Raw genomic sequence first — 16927 nt, forward strand, 5'->3', positions numbered from 1 at the left:
AACAAGGCAGAGATGATTGAATAAGAATAAGAATAAGGATGCTTTTATTCCTTTGAGCACATAAAAAATGGCAATTGGAAACGTCAATACAATATAATACTTATTATAATTAAAATACATTGGTAAAAATACAATTACTATAAAATAACTTGGAAACACATGTGTAAAATGAAGTGATTTTATATAACCATACACAGGAAATAATAGGAAACCATGGTCAGCCTTGTGGAAAATAGAAAAATCGATCAGCTCAATATGGCCATCCTAGACTTAAACTGAGTTGAAAAATTAAAGCTTGAAAAAGTTGTCCATTCTCATCTGGAAGAAGTCATCAAAAGAATATAGAGGGTTTTGCAAAAGAATGCCCTCCAGTTCAGATTTAAATCTGGACTCCTGCAAAACCCTTGCCGAGCATGGCAGCACATTAAAAAGCTTAAGGGAAATGTGCTTGGGACTTTCTAAAATCTTCCCCAACCCAGAATAAGGAACATCAATTTCATATCTGTTTCTTGTACTATAACTGTGCACTTCATCTCTGCAAAGGAAACTGTCTATTCTCCTCTTCACGCTCATTAGAAGCCTAAATGCTATTATGCTATACACTGTCATAATTCTCTCCTTAATGGAGAGAGGCTTGCAAAGCGGCACTGGAGATTATCCTGATAGCTTTCTTTTGCAAAAGGAGTACCTTTTGGACATCTGGGGCACAGCCCCACAGTTCCAGACCGTAAACAAAGACACTTTTAAAAAACGCAAAGTAACATGACCTCAGGTACTTTTTGGGGACTGATTCCCTTAGACTACGAAGCAAGTATATGGATCTAGAGAGTTTAGAGCATACACTATCTATGTGCTCACTCCAAGAAAGCTTTCGGTCAAGTATGAGACCAAGAAGCCTGCCACTTCCTGCACCCTCAGCGACCTCAGTGATTTGTCTCAGTGCAAGCACCAACAACTGAGTTTCATCTCTATTCAGAAGCAAACCATTTGCACAGAACCACACTGCAGCCTCATCCTGACACTTGATCATTTTCTGCTGAAGAGCATTCAAGTCCCTATCCACAGTTACCATGGATTAGTCATCAGCATAACAGACGACTTTAGAACCAATACTGTACTCAATATCGTTCATCATGATTATAAAGAGTAGAGGCCCAAGAATGGATCCTTGAGGAAGTCCATGAGGAACAGATGGAGGACTTGAGAGACTTGAGTTCACACACACAGTCTGACTTCCATCTCTCAAATATGATTGAAGAAAGTCTAGAGCCTTGTTACACACACCAAGATGATGGAGTTTTTTCGCTAAGATATTATTATGATCAACAACATCAAAAGCTCGACTCAGATCGAAAAGTACAACACCTGTGTAGTTTTTACTGTCAGAATCTTTTTCAACTTCGGCCACAACTGAAGTGACTGCATCAGTAGTAGATTTTCTTCACCTAAAACCAAACTGTGAAGTGGACAACAGACTATTTCTCTCAAGGAACTCGTACAATTGATTAGCAACAGCATATTCCAATATCTTACTGAAAATAGGTGGGATGGATATGGGTCTGAAATCTTTGGGTGAATTTTTGCAACCTTTTTTATGAATAGGCACTGTTCTGGAATGCTTAAGTATCCGTGGAAAAACGGACTCTCTAATGCAGGCATTGAAACAAAAAGTTAATGGTTCCAAAATAACATTTATGACAGTTTTTAACATAGAGCTGGAATGATCATAAATATCTTTACTGATAGATGACCTAATTTTGGATACTATATCAGCAATCTCTTTAGATGACAGTTCCCTCAGACCAAACTCAAACTTGGATCCGGGAGAAGACGCTAAAAGCTCCTCAGCTGACACATTAGCTGGTTCAATTGCTTCCCGCATTTCAGAGACAGTATTTACAAAGAAATTATTGAAGTCTTCGGCGGAAACCAATGTTGAATTTGACAGAGGTGGTTTGGAACTTTTTCTAATTATTTTCCAAGCAGCTACACATTTATTTTTGGCTTGTTCAATGAAGTAGGCATTGCATTTTAGTTGTGTCATCTTCAACTCATATTTGTACAGTCTTTTTGATTTATTATACGTTAATCTGGCTGAGTCTGTTCTGTCTTTTTTAAATTTGTCATATGCAATCAGCACATAACATCTCAACTTTCCATAGCAGGTGAAGAAAGGTAAGATTTCTTTCTTTTTAAATCATTAGATCTCAGACTAAAATCAACAAATGGGAAAGACTGTAGGAACAATTCCTGAAATCTGTCAAAAAATGCATTGAAGTTTTCTTCAGCGTTTCCGTATGTAATAATTTTGGACCAGTCAACTGAACTCAATCGCGAGCAGAAGCTTTCAAGTCCAGACAAAGTAATTGGTCTCAATTTCCGTTTATGAGGAATATTAAAGGGTTGTTCATGTGGATACATCAAAAAATCCGATTTCAGATGAAAACACACTGCATCATGATCACCCAAAGCAACTGGTTCCACCTTCACCGAGAAAGATTCTGAGCTCAAGTCTGTCGCAATGTTGTCCAATGCTGAGTCAAGTCTAGTAGACTCGAAATTTGTGAGAGTTAGGTTAATACACTTCAAGAGATTAATCAAGTCAGACGTTTCAGAGTTTGCAGACAAAACATTCACATTAAAATCCCCTCCTACTATAAAATTATATCTATTTTTATATTTAGCTCTCAAATATACAATAAGTTTTTCTAAAGCTTCAGGGAAGAGATTCAGATTGCCTCTCGGTGATCTATAAATAGCTATTATTATAATATTTAGTTTTTTCATAATTATCCCGGCAAATTCATGATGAATTTCACAGTTATATGCAGTCACATCTATTACCTTGATTTGATCAGTATGCTTATTTGCCACAAAAATGACGACTCCACCATTCCTCGCCTCACTTCTGCAGAAAGCAGATACAAGTGAAAACTCGTGTATTTTAACCAACTCTAAAGTGTTTGCCCTCAAACAATGCTCAGATATACAAAGCACATTAAAATTATGTTTATTGTTCAACATATTGATTTCATTAATTTTGTTCCCAATGCTTTGTACGTTACAAAAGAATAGTGAAAAACTATTTTTACTACAGTGACCATCTAAATTGAATTGTTCAGGACCGGGAACTGAGACAAGCCTAAAAAATTCATAGATTGAGAAGAAGCTGACATATTTGTGAAATTTTGATTTGAATGTAGGATAGGAGTACGAACAGTCACATTGGGAGTCAGGCAAAGAGATTTTGGAATCATCGTAGGCGTATCAGTTACATATTGTATAGCTGGAGAACAGCAAGCATTGAGATTAGGTTTATCCAATAGCACTTCAGTTCCTAACGATGCGAGATCGGCACCAAATAAGTCTCTCACATATCTCGCAAGCCGTTTGACCATGATCCTTTTCCCTCGTCGGTTGAGATGAAGCCCATGCCTCGTAAAGTGGAATATTTTCAGGAACGTGTTTATATCCATGAAGTGAATGTTGAGTCCTCCTGTATAGTTATTCACCGCTCTTGATAGGTAGGCGTTGGCGTAGCTGATATTCTCATTGAGGGCAGGATCGTCGTACCTGTAGGGCACACTGCATACCAGGATATTAGTTTTTAGATCCAAATTAGTAAGAGATCGCATTGCTTGGTCCAATGTCAGTTGAAAAGGTTCGTTACGATGGAGGTCATTTGAACCCGCCGATAAAATGACACATTCATTATCTGTAAAATCTTTGACTATGTCAAGACCTTGCTGAATAACGTGCTTCAACTTTGCACTAGCTTTAGTACTCACTAAAACTTCCAATACATCTCCAAATTCACTCGTAAAATTACAGAATTGCTTTCCCTGACTATCTGCTAGAATTGTGACTCTTTTTTTTCTTTTTGGAAGTAAGCTCGCCACCGTTATAATGAGTCTTTGGTTTCCTTTGAGTTGAGGGGGGTTGATGAACCTGAGCTATCACCTGTATTTTTTGTGGTATCAAAGGTGACGATGTATTTGAAGAGAGCACCGAAAATCGGTTTACTGTTTCTATGGATCTGACCTGTCTGTGCTCATTTCTTAGTTTAATCGTTTTTCTAGGTGTAACAAAGTCCGTAAACTCAATAGAATTTCGCTCCGAATTTAGTTTTTCTCTGTTGAGAATACTATTTTGCTCAGCTTGAATTATGTCTATGATAGCATTCTTACTCTTCAACTCTTCATTCAAAGCAAGCCTGGATGCCTCCAGACATTTAATTCGAGATTTAAGGAAATTTATTTCCTCCTCTGCTTTCTCCTCATTGATTAATGAATCCTCGAAACATGCTCTTCTTCTATTTCTTTCATCACTCACGAGCTTAGATAATTGTTTATTTTCCTCTGCTATCTCTGTCAGATTGTTTCTCAGCTCATAGTTGTCCGTTAAAGCATTGTCCAGTTTATTTGGGACTCCGATTATATCCGGAATCAATTCAATAATTGCGTCATTTGAGTATTTTTCGGCAATGTAAGAGAGTGTTCCCCTAGTACTCACAGCCAATTCAACTACATCATCATTAACTAGGCCACCGTTTAAATTATCCAGGTCAGATTTTACATCGCGAATTAAGTTCTCGTGTTTTCGCCGGGTCATACGTTTATTCATTTCTGATAGGGGCGTATAAGGTATGTTATGAGAGAGTACAGCTATAAAGGAAGAGCAGAAAGGAAATCGGATATTGCCAAGAGAGCTGTCGAGGCTGGAAGCAAAGGAAGCTCCTGAATATGGATAGATCAATAATATTTGTTAGATTTAAAACTGCCGCTTGATTGAAAGCGAAAGGTTGACCAATGATAGAAGAGGCCTGTGTCAACTATCAATGCGTTGTCATAGCAACTGAAGGACGCTATAGTTCTGTTAAGGTGTTGACGTTGAGGTTCTTGTTTACGTCCGATGGTAGATCTTGTCTTAGTATGAAAAAGAAGATAAGGAGAGTGACGTTGTAAGATTGATTAATCAGTCAGCTGGTTAGCCCTCACAATAACAGAATAACGGACCAGGAGACAATACTGCTCTGAATTGTTCCGAAATTCGAAACACAGCTGACAGCAATTTCAAGAATGAACCATACAACGCTTAATAATTTAACCTCACAAATGTGTCACCCTAGAGGTTGTAACGTTTCTATTGTAAATTACTCACTTCTTCAGACACTTCCTAGGTATGTAATCGTTGCACAGATATGTAATGTAACAGAACTGAGTGAATCAATAACTTATCGAATTCAGTTCACACTAATTTTTAACATAATTGAGCAGAGCTAAACACAAGTTAAAATTTATGTTATGGAGTTCCTTGTTCCAGTGTCAATTGAGTTCTATAACTCAACAAAAGGAGGTGTGGATTGCTTGGATCAAAAATATGCCATTTTCTCTGTTGGGAGAAGAAGTCATCGCTGGCCCCAAGTACTGTGGTTTGGTCTCTTGAATATCAGTGGAGTAAATGCGCATGTTATTCTCAACTCAGTTGACCTGCAAACTAAACTAGATCAAAGAAACTTTTTGAAAAATCTAGGACTTGACCTTTGTCAGCCTCACCTAAAACGAAGATCTCAGGTTAGCAGTCTACCACGTGAACAGAGGATGACAGTTTAAAGGATTGTTGAGGCATGACTTGTTGCTTGTTTTCAAAACTTAGTTATAAAATATTATTCATTATGTGACAAGTTTAATATATAGTGTGTTGTTCAATAATTCAAATGTCAATTGAACATAATTATAATATAATAATAAACAGCATTTTTTGGATTTGACTATTTATTACCAATAATTTATAATTGGGGTCAATGGTGACCCCACCATACCTGGAGTGTTACTTTTTTTACCATACCAGTTGAGGGTACAAAATCTTTATAATATGACATATCATTAAAAATATAAATAAATAAGCATAATTACTCATACATATACTTGAATAAAATTAAAATAGAATATAAAATCTAGGCATCACCAGCAAAAAGGAAATCTTTGCCCGCTGATGAGAGATTGTTCTTATAATTTCGATGACTGGCCTATAGTTACAGCTGTGCTGATAGTGAATGTTTTTTTGTGATTTTTCTGGCTCCAAATTTGTATGTGATTTATCTGAATCAAGTTTTTTAACATTTTCCAATTTATTGATGCATATTCAAGTTTAATAATCATTTGTTTTATCTTCCTGATCAACCTATATACAAGATTTTAGTATAATGTATTAAGCCGCTTCCCTGGTGACAAATAATTTTGTTGAAGAAGGCTTAGGTGTTGAAAATTGTGCTAGGCTTTGAGGTCCATCGATTTAAATCTGGTCAATAATGCGATCTTAATTCTCTAGTGGTTTGAGGGTCTTGGGAATAAGAGCATTGCGGTTGACTGACTGCTCTTATAATTGAACTAGTGGTTCTGTGAACAGTAGACCTCGCGCAGTTATAAACCGCAGCCTCCTCTTATACTGTCCATCAAAGTAAATCCTGTGTGTATGTCGTGTCGGCGATATATCGTGTGAAAACGGCTAATGGCTGTTGGGGTTGGTGTATCAAAAATGCTAACATCAAAAGCTAATCTTCTTCAAGACATACTGGCAACAGGACAGCCCGAGTTCAAAGCAGAGAAAGTTCGAGAGACAATACTATGTAATTCTAGTTATTAATTGCATGCGGTATTGCACGCAATCAATAGTTCATTTATTTATCTATTTATTCACAATGAAGACAACAGGTTTCCCCAAATATGTCTCCTTAACAATAAAAATTTTACCGATACGAATGAAAAAAAAAATTATGATGAAAATAAAACGGATTAATGAAATTGCCGAAGCTGTCGAAAAAGATCCGAAAAATAAAAAAATGAAGAATTTATTGAAAGTTATGGGTGAGCATATCGATCACCACCAGGTGGAGTTCAATGACATAATAGATAAGATGCAGAGCTACTATAACAAACAAAATCCTAGATTGGAAACAAGTGACCTTGAAAATTTGATGAGCCAATTTGATGACACTTTTTCCAATGTCAAGGCTATTCTCGAAAGCTTACCATCCACTCAAACAAATTTGAATATTAGTTCTTCCAATGTAGCTTCTTCACCTACAACTGGAAATATCTCGCCAGTTGCCCTACTTAAGCTTCCTTTAATGACTTTCGACGGCGATTTGAAAATTTGGAGTCAATTTAAAGATTTATTCGAAGCCACGGTTCATAATATTGGTCAAATTGCTGACATACAAAAACATATGTATCTCCGGTCTGTACTGAGAGGCGATGCACTGTCAGTCATTTCTGTAGTCCCATTGACAAGTGATCATTATGCTGAGGCATGGAAATTATTATTGAATCACTACAATGACTCTTACAATCTGACTGACGCATACTTGCAAGCAATTTTTGATATGCCAGCAGTTAATAAGCAACCAGACTCGCTACGAAAATTCATCACTCATTTAGCTGAGTATATTGCAGCACTAAAACCAATTGGTCATGCAGTTAATGACTGGTCGATTCCGTTATTATTTGTCTCACGTAAAAAACTGACTGAAGAATTGAGAGAGAAGTGGCAGAGACTGCTAAAAAAAGGAACAGTATCCGATTTGAAAAACTTCCAAATATTTTTGAATGATGAAGCTGTTATTTTAGAGGCTACTAAATCCACTGATTTATTGGGATCATCTACATCGTCAGAAGCCTCCTCACGTAAGCAGTTTGGGAAATCGAAACCAACTATGGGAAATTACAAGGCTTCAGCTATGATTGTTAAATCGAAATCGGGCGAGCTGAAATGTATTGAATGTAATAATTCTCATGAACTGGAAAATTGTGAAGTGTTCTTGAATCTCAAACCATCTGATAGATTAAAACGTGTAAAAGAATGGAAACTATGTATCGGCTGTTTATTGGCAGGGCACTTTATTAGAGATTGTAGAAGAAGAAAGCCGTGCAGTCACTGTAATTCGCATCATCATTTGCTCCTCCATTTAGAGCCGAGACAGCCGCCTGTTGAAAACACCAACACATTGGCCGGTAATAAACAAATGAGCAGGGTAGACGTGCACGACGTCGCTGATCAAAGCCATCAGACAGTTGTTACTGACTCAGCGAAGAAAGTATTTTCGAACATAAATAGTTCCTTAGTATTGTTACCAACTGTTAAATTGGGAGTTCGAGGTAATTATCATAAGGTCAAAGTATTATTAGATAGTGCAAGCACCGAGTCATTCATTACAAGGCGATGCATGAAAAAACTGGGTTTAGTGGTACAGAAAACACATAGTTTGCCAATCTATGGATTATCTGATACTAAACTGGAAGTGACAGATGAAATTACTAACTGTGAATTTGAAATACCGAACTCCCCTTCATTAGGAATTACCGTGTCGGGAGTCAACAAAATAGCAGCTACAAATCAGATAAAAAATGCGTACTGGGCACATATTGAAGGACTGGAGCTAGCAGATTCTGAATTTTCCCTCTCAGAGGAGGTTGATATTTTATTGGGTGCTGAATACTTCCCCTTCATTCTGACTGGAAGAAAGGTGATTGGTCCAGCGGGTACACCATCTGCCCTAGAAACAGTATGGGGCTACTGCCTGATGGGTAAGGTATCAGAGGAGAGTTCTACTATCTCAAATAATCTGTGCATGTATTCCAATGCTAATTCAGAAGAGTTGGTGAAGCGATTTTGGGTCATAGAAGAGCCACCTAGGACAAAAAAATTATTGAAAAGTGAAATGGCTTGTGAGGAGATATACAAATCAACTGTTTGTCGTTTGAATACTGGTAGATACATTGTAGAATTACCATCCAAGGAAACAAATACGAGGGAGATATCGGGATATCTTGAAGTTGAAACTAATGTCGGAGAAAATGTTACCATGATTCGAGAAGAAGAATTGGGAGATAATTTAGAAGAAGTTCCAGGTAAACAAGGTATAGCCTTCAACAGTTATTTACCGATCAACGGTAATTTAGGGAAAGAGTTAAAAGTGATTCATAGTCCACATGAAATCAAACCAATGGGAAGACCCATACTGAAAAAGGAATTCAGAGAAGATGTTTTTGAAAGGGAGAAACGAAGTTTGGAAGAGTTAGATGATGATAGACAGGATAATGTTGAATAAAATGGACAAAATCCGAAAAGGGAGAAGAAATGAAAGAGTATACTCTAACAACTATGTCGTATGGAGTATCATCATCGCCATTTCTTGCCATTTGTACTACGCATCAGTGTATTGAAGTTCAAAAAGTGCTTTCAAAAATTATAAACATAGATTATATTGCAGCTTGGACTTATTCAACTGTGGCAGTGAGTTGGATTCAGTCTTCACCTCATCGTTGGGCTAGGTTTGTGGCAAACCGTGTAAGTCAAGTACAGGAACACCTGTCTACAGAGCAATTCAGATATGTGTCAACCGAATGTAATCCAGCTGATTGTGCTAGTCGAGGACTATTTCTCAATGAATTAATTGGTAATTCTCTGTAGTGGAATGGGTCTGATTGGTTAGACAAACCACTGGAGTGCTGGCCACACCAAACCCACGGTAATGATGATGAAAATTCCATACAGATTGAATTGGAAGCAAGAAAAATTACACTAGCAACACAGAGTAAAGACTCAGAGGAATCAATTCAATCGGTGAAATTGAGAAATCGATGGAGTTTACTCGAAAGAATTGTATCCTCATTCTGGAAACGTTGGCAATTGGAGTATGTATCTAGTTTGCAAACCCGAACAAAATGGTACAGAAAACATAGTAATGTTAACATTGGACGTATGGATCTCTTAAAGGAAAGTAACCTACTCCCTCTTCACTGGAGACTTGGTCGAATAACAAAGATATTCCTTGAACAGGATGGAATTGTGAGAGTGGTGGAGGTACAGACTGCAAAAGGAAGTCTCACCAGTCTGTCAATAGGGTATGTCTGCTCCCTATTGATGAAGATTAGGCCTTATTGAAGGGAACTTCAATAAGTTTTAGTGGTCAGTTTTTTTGTTTCTCGTTTTATGTGTGGGAAAGGTTCCCAAGTTGCTTTGTTTCTTGTTTTTATTCTATATTAGTTGTATATAGTCATTTATTTCTCGTCCCATCCTCTCCTTTCCGTGGGCCTCCTACTCCTTCTTTTTTAAGTCTCCTCAAGGGCCCCTGAGGAGTGAAGATATTTTCCTTTTTTTCCCTAGTCTCCCTAGTAGGGTTCGTTATAGGTGGTTTTTTGTTTTTTGTTATTGGAAGTTCTTCCAAGGTGGGCGGAATGTTCGGACGTTATGAATGCTTCCCTTTCTTGTCTGGCGTTGTGTGGTGGAGTGGGCAATTATACGGTGATGCGCTAAGCATAATTGTGGCCAGTCATCGATTGACAGCCAATTGAACAGCTCACTTCTCGTAATGTCGATTTTTTGCAAAGTGATCTATTGATTATTTATTTTGATTTATTACAAGTGTCGTCTCGTCTCGTATCGTGATCTGGACCCGGGATCCTGGAAGCAAGGAGGATTTGGACATGAAGGTAGGCCTATGTTATTGTGCACTTAGCCATTTTAATTGTTCAACTTGCCACCCGACGCCAGACAACCCAAAAGTTCTCGATGTAATTAATGATACAGTCCACAAACCAGATTGCTGTTTGAGCCAGCCTCTGTCGATTAAACACATTCAAACATTTAAACATTTAAACATTTAAACATTTAAACATTTAAACATTAAAACATTAAAACATTTAAACATTTAAACATTTAAACATTTAAACAGTTAAACATTTAAACATTTAAACATTTAAACATTTAAACATTTAAACATTTAAACATAAACATTTAAACATTTAAACATTTAAACATTTAAACATTTAAACATTTAACATTAACATTTAAACATTTAAACATTTAAACATTGAACATTTAAACATTTAAACATTCAAACATTTAAACATTCAAACATTTAAACATTTAAACATTTAAACATTTAAACATTAAACATTTAAACATTTGAACATTTAAACATTAAAACATTAAACATTTAAACATTTAAACATTTAAACATTTAAACATTAAAATTTAAACATCTAAACATTTAAACATTTAAACATTTAAACATTTAAACATTAAAACATTTTTTTTCATTGAAACATCAATTTTTTACACCTGCATAATATTGATAAACAGTTTGATTGAATCCTTGAATGTCAGTTGGAAACAAGCATAATATGGATATTATAGAACTTAGATCATTGTAGAGATAAGGATTCACTTTAATCTGACAGTATAGCAATAGATTATTCAGAAATAGATGTAGATTGATTGATTTGATTGATTGATTGAGTACTTTATTTATGTAGATTACAATATATACTGGCTTATACACTTATATACAATAGCTTACAATACAGCAAAATTATAGATGAATTTACATAATATAGACTAAGAAAATAATTATTGAACTGTATATGATATGAAAAAGCAGTTTGTAATATAATAACTCTAGATAATAATCATATTGTTATGCATCTACATAAATTGGCGGAGCTTTGGACATATCAATGTCCATTCTTCGGAAAGAATATTAAAAATATCCTCCCCACTAACTCTCTACCAAAACGTTAATTTCGTTATTTAAACTAAGGATTTATTTATTAATGGAAATATTGTAAAAGTTTTAATCAATATGAATATTAAAGAGAAAAAAAAACAGAAAATTGATAGAGTAAAATAATTATATAGGTAGATAAGATCAAATAAATAAAATGAAGTAGGCTGAAAGTAGATCAGGGTTATCGACTTTCAGTAATATACAGCATTATGCAGTGGATAATTGAAATAACATGAGTTTATATAATATATATATATATATATACAATTCGTTCTATAACATGGTTTAAAGGTTTGTATTTGTGGGATGGGTGGGGGATGGATGTCATGTGATCGTTCTAGGGCCGGACAGTTTCAGTCATTTGTTCCAAAAGATGTTTTTTTAAAGTTAGGATGAAGCTCGCTCGGCTCTCGATGGACCTGATAGAAACAGGAAGTGCATTCCATGCACGACAGGCACTGACTAAGAAGGATTTTGTGAAAATAGTAGTTCGATGATTGGGTATCCTTAAAGTACTTTCTCCGGTTCTAGTATGTGAAGCATCTATCCTCCTACCTTCAGAGACAAATTTGAAATCATCTTTAAAATAGTTCGGATAACCGTATATCAAGATATCTCTAACAAGCTTGACTATTCGAAAAAGCCTCTGATCGGGAAGCTTTAATGTTGAACTAGCAATGTGGGCTGGGGTGATATGATCATGGCGTTGGAGAGAGTAGACGAAACGTAGACAATAATTTTGGCAACGCTGTAGTTTATCATTCAGAGTGACTTGCATATCGTTAAGAACAGAATTACAATACATTAAATGTGGGAAGATGAGAGATTGAACCAATAATAATTTAATGTTTCTAGGGAGGATATCGTGCATTTTCTTCAATGCATGCATGGCTGAGAATACCTTTTTACAAGTTTTGTTCACTTGTTCTGACCAGTCAAGAGTATTATTCATAATAATGCCTAAATTCTTAACTGAGCTATAGTAAGGAATGTCATTACCGTCTACACTAATTTTGTGAATCGATTCAAGGTCAATATTGTTTATAAGACGAGAATATCCAATTATAATGGGTTGTGTTTTGATGGGATTAAGCTTAAGGCCATTTTTCTTTGTCCATTCCACTATCGAATTGATATCCTGATTCATTATTCAACTGTTTCATTAATTTTTGTTATGGGACAGCTTGAATAGATTTGAAGGTCGTCTGCATAAGTATGGAAACTGGAGAATTTGATAATGGAAGAAAGGTCATTAGCATACAAAGTGAAGAGGAGAGGGCCTAAAATTGAACCTTGTGGTACTCCATGCATAACGTTTTTCCAAGTTGACTTTTTGTCACCGACAGATACACATTGTTTCCTACCTAATAGATAGGATTTAAACCAAACTAACGAGTTGTGACTGAAACCAAGAATAGCCAACTTATTCAGAAGGACTGTATGATCAACAGTATCGAATGCTTTAGAAAAATCAAATAGGGTGAGGATGGTGCATTTTCTTTGGTCCATAGCTAACCTTATATCATCAGTGACACGAAGCAGAGCTGTCTCAGTTGAATGGAATTTTCTAAAGCCTGATTGAAAGTTATGAAGCTTACTATTGTTGTCTAGAAATTTTACAACTTGAGCATGAATGAGTCTTTCTAGCACTTTGGACAATGCAGGTAAAATACTGATTGGTCTAAAATCCTCAACTTTATTGGGTGATGGAACTTTATTTAGAGGGCGAACCAGAGCAAACTTCCAGTTTTCAGGGAAAATGCCTTCTTCAAGTGACTTGTTGAAAATGTATGTAATGGTTGGTAAAACAGCAAATAACATCTTCTTGATAAATTTAATAGGAATTTTGTCTACACCCGTAGCATTACTATGAATACGTTGAATTGCTCTGAAAGTGTCTTCTTCTGAGATTGGATGGAAATGAAATTGATCAGTGATTGGTAAATCTAAGTTTGTAACCTGCTCTTCAAGATCATCGATGTGATTAGCAATGACAACTTCGTCGCGTTGGTTAGAGTGTGAAACGAAATGGTCATTTATATTATTCAATGGTAAGTCAATTTGTGGATTCGATTTCTGTTTGCCAAGCCCGAATTCTTTTATTCCCTGCCAAAGTGATTTAGAGTCTTGTCTATTGTTTGTCATAAACGAATTCAAGTACCTAATCTTTGAGTTCCGTAATTCCTGTTTAACCCTATTTCTAAGGCTCCTATACTCTATCAAACTGTCCAAGTCAAATGTCTTTTTAAATTTTCTATGTGCTTTGTCTCTACGTCCCATCATCTTAAGTATGTCTTCAGTCATCCACGGTACTCGTCGTTTTCTATTAATCCTCCTTGTCACATAAGGTGCATGTTTGTCATACAAAGTCAAAGTCCAATTCTCGAAAGTCTTGACCATGTCATCAACTGAGGGTAATGCTTCAATTTGATGCCATGGAGTCTGAGCCACATCAGTCAGGAAGGCGGCTTCATCAAAGTTTTTGAAGTCTCTATAAGTGATAATTTTCTGTTCTGGCTTGGGTATCTTATGGGAAAGTACACAGTAGATCAAATCATGTCTAGAAATAGCTGGGACTGAGATTTGGCCTGCTTGAACAACCTCATTGGGATCACTAACAATGAGAAGGTCAATGAGTGTGTCTGATTCATTAGTATGATGAGTTGAATCGAGAGGTAAAATAGTCATGTTTAGGCATTGGAAAATTGTAGTCAGTTGAAAGTAGTCAAAGTTACGATTTGTCATGTTCAAGTCGGTGTTCATATCCCCCATAACTAGTATACGGTTATAACAAGGCATAAGAGAAAGCAAGGCATTTTCGAAATCTGTGAAATGACCTATTTTTGGTGGGCGATAACAGATACCAACGAGTAATTTATCAGTACTAGATAAGGATAATTCAAGTAGCATAAACTCTGGTCTGGAACAATACTCTTGTTTAGATGTGATTAAAACTTTTGTTTTGATACCTTCTTTCACATAAATTGCTACACCCCCACAAGCTTTATTTAATCTATCATTCCGGAAAAGATTATATCCAGGCAATGCAACAAAGTTTGATGAAATACTAGGCTTCAAAAATGATTCGGAAATTCCGATTATATTGAAGTCCTGAAAACGGAAGATTGCTCTGAGTTCATCAATGTGGCAACTGAGTGATTGTACGTTAAGGTGAGCAGCCTTGAAAAGTTTTTTGAAAGAGTGGAGCTTATTTGCTAGAAACATACCTGCGTCATTATTACTATTATTGAAATAATCATACCTACTTGAGGGCGAGCGAGCTGACGTGTCAGTGAGAGGCATCATGGAAGCAGCAGACCAATCGTGAACCGACCTCAGAACGACACATGACGGGGAAAATGGGGATGAAACTGATAAAACTTAACCTAAATGAAAAAGTCTCTTGATTCGAGTGCATTCAGCATGCCTTGACAGTTCGGCTCCCTTCACTATTTAAAGTACTAGTTCAAAAAAAATTCACTAAACACAATAAGATGTAGATGTGTGGAGTTCCGGTGATGAATAATCCTAATGGTGAATAAGATGAAGATTGAGGAAGAACTGGTAGTGGGAGATCTGGTCCAAGTGGAGATAGAGCGAGTAGGTATCCAGTAGTGGAAGAATCGGGTCCAAGTGGAGGTAAGCGAGAAGGAATCCAGTAGTGGAAGATCGAGTCCAAGTGGAGACAGAGAGAGATGGAATCCAGTGGTGGAAAATCGAGTCCAAGTGGAGATAGAGAGAGATGGAATCCAGTAGTGGAAGATCGTGTTCATGGTGGAGATAGAGCGAAATGGGATCCAGTAAAAACTGAAAAAGAGAAGAAAAAGCCAGCAGAAAAACGAAAAATCTTTGAAGAAAGTTATCAATTGAGAAAAGATACATAATACAATTGATAATGAATAATATTCGCATAAAATTGAAGAGGAATAGTATGATTTAATGTGGGAAAGAATCGAATATTATATGGATAAATATATGGATATTATAATATAATATATGGATACTAGTAGAAGGTAATGAGATAGAAAGAGAAAAGGTAGAAAGATAAATAGATATAGGAAGAGAAATAAACATTTGAACATGCTGGATAGCTAGTGAAAAAAATCACAGGGAAAATAATGATAATAATAGGGAAGAAAAGAGGAGAAAGAAGGAATGTGCACAAATTGAGAAGAACTTATGAAACTGAACTATAGAATAAGAAATAGAACATCGTATTGTGATCTTGAATTAATCAAGGAGAGAAGAAGAAGAAGAAGAAAAGAAGAAGAAAAGAAAAAGAAAGGGAAGAAGAAGAAGAAGAAGAAGAAGAAGAAGAAGAAGAAGAAGAAGAAGAAGACGAAGAAGAAGAAGAAGAAGAAGAGAAGAAGAAGAAGAAGAAGAAGAAGAAGAAGAAGAAGAATAGAAGAGAATAATAATCATCATCGCAAACAACAATATTCAAGTAATCATTATAAATATAAGATCAAGAAGAGAAATAAGAAAGAAAAATAAGAAGTAGAGGAGACGATGGAGAAAGTGCTAGATTATTTTAGATGAGTTTTAAATAGGATTGAACGGTGAAGTGTGAAAAATATTATATAGTATTTTACTATACTTCTAATAGAAGTATAATTAACTATTGGGAGTTGCAATAACAATAAAAGTAGTAAATTGAGAACTGTAATATTTTAGTGATGAATGTCTAAGATAACGTTAAATGAAACACAGCCCCTATATAAGCATATGAACCCACTCCGTCCTACTACCCACCCCTCCGTTCTATCAATAATTCTTCACACATTTGCTTCTATTGCTCGAGCTGTGGCAACAGTAGGAGATATCATTATGTACACCTTATATAGAAGAGATTACTATCTTTACCTATAGATTACATCCATATCTATAACGTATGTTAATCATCCAATTTATTTGAAATTCAGCATTTCGAAAATTATTAATTATGGAAATAATTTTGGTAAGAGATGTAATAATTATTAGTAGGATATGTACTAATTATTAGTAGAGATAATGATTCTCTAAGTACCCTCTGGAGTATAGTAGTTGATGCATTGAACGTAGTTTTGGGAATTAATATCAAGATAAATTATTAATCAGTATTAACAAATGTGGATCTCCTTAGTTTGAAATAATTGCCTCATACATAATCATAAATAGCAGTGGAAAGATTCATTTATAGAACAGAAAGCCAGCTCATGAAAAATGCCAAGGTGTTTCTAATGTGAAATGTTTTAATACGAATTTCCTATTATTGTAGTGAAGGGCACCTTAGTAATCGAATCCTGAAATGATTTAATTTACCTTTATTTTTTGAAGGTCGGTCATCCTCTCGACTGTGTGGACCCTCTTGGATCCTCC

The sequence above is a fragment of the Nilaparvata lugens genome, chromosome 2 (genome assembly GCF_014356525.2).
Source record: "Nilaparvata lugens isolate BPH chromosome 2, ASM1435652v1, whole genome shotgun sequence".
In the NCBI taxonomy this organism is placed as follows: Eukaryota; Metazoa; Arthropoda; class Insecta; order Hemiptera; family Delphacidae; genus Nilaparvata; species Nilaparvata lugens.